Source organism: Balaenoptera ricei, chromosome 20 (genome assembly GCF_028023285.1).
Source record: "Balaenoptera ricei isolate mBalRic1 chromosome 20, mBalRic1.hap2, whole genome shotgun sequence".
Taxonomy (NCBI): domain Eukaryota; kingdom Metazoa; phylum Chordata; class Mammalia; order Artiodactyla; family Balaenopteridae; genus Balaenoptera; species Balaenoptera ricei.
The window spans coordinates 61,615,319-61,616,718 of record NC_082658.1 but is presented as its reverse complement, the minus strand read 5'-3'; positions in this window follow the sequence as shown (position 1 = coordinate 61,616,718).

The following is a 1,400-nucleotide window of genomic DNA, read 5'->3' as shown; positions in this document are numbered from 1 at the left end:
TTTCATTTTTAAATTGGGCTAAACCTCGCACATACTGAAGTGTTTTCACATATATGCATACCTTTGTAACCACCACCCAGACCAAAACAGAGAACATTTCCAGCATCTCAGAAGGGTCCTTTGTCCCCGCTCCCAATCAATGCACCCAAGGATAACCACTACTCTTGCTTTATCACCATGATTCTGAACTTCATATAAATGCATTCATACAATATGTACCCTTGTGTATAACTTGTTTTACTCAATGTTATGTCTGTGAGTTTCATCCATGTTGCTGTATGAATCCATGATTCGTTCATTTTCATTGTTGTGCAGTATTCCGATATATGAATTTACCACATTTTATTTATTCTTTCTACTGTTGAAGGACATTTAGAGTGTTTCCAGGTTGGGGCTATTATAATAAGGCTGCTATGATTTTTTTTAAACAACCATTTTATCTTTCTGACAATCTCATGGGACAAGAATTCAGGAAGGATTTGGCTGGACAGTCCTTGCTTGGAGTCTCTTGCACAATTCACTGGGATGTCTGCTAAGGCCACAGTCACCTGAAGGCTCACCAGGCTGGATGTCAAAGATGGCTTCACTCACATGCTGCAACTGATGCTGGCTGATGCCTGGGAGATCAGTTGAGCTGTCACCTGGAGTACTTACCCATAGCCTCAACATATGGCTTGGGCTTCCTTACAACATGGTGGCCTCAGAGAATTCAGATGTTTTTATATTTGGCAGCTCAGAGTTCCAAAAGTGAGAGACCTAGTGTTCAGGGTGGAAATTTTACCTGGATTTTTTTTTTTTTTTTTGTATTTTTATACAAAAAAAAAAAAAAAAGCCTGCTGGGATGTTGGGCTGTAGTTCCATTGAATCTGTAGACAAACATGGAGAGAAATGACGTCTTAAAAATATCATCTTCCACAATACTGCAAAGCTGAAGTAATCAAAACAGCATGGTATTGGCACAAAAGCAGACATATGGATCAACAGAACAGAATAGAGAGCCCAGAAATAAACCCACAGGGTCAATTAATCTTTGACAAAGGAGGCAAGAATATGGAACGGAAAAGAGTCTCTTCAACAAGCACTGTTGGGAAAGTTGGACAGCCGCATGTAAATCAATGACGTTAGAATGCACCCTCACACCACACACAAAAATAAACTCAAAATGGCTTAAAGACTTAAATATAAGACAAAACATCATAAAACTCCTAGAAGAAAGCATAGGCAAAACATTCTCTGACATAAATCATACCAATGTTTTCTCAGGTCAGTCTCCCAAGGTAATAGAAACAAAAGCAAAAATAAACAAACGGGACCTAATCAAACTTACAAGCTTCTGTACAGCAAAGGAAACCATAAACAAAACAAAAAGACAACCTACGGAATTGGAGAAAATATTTGCA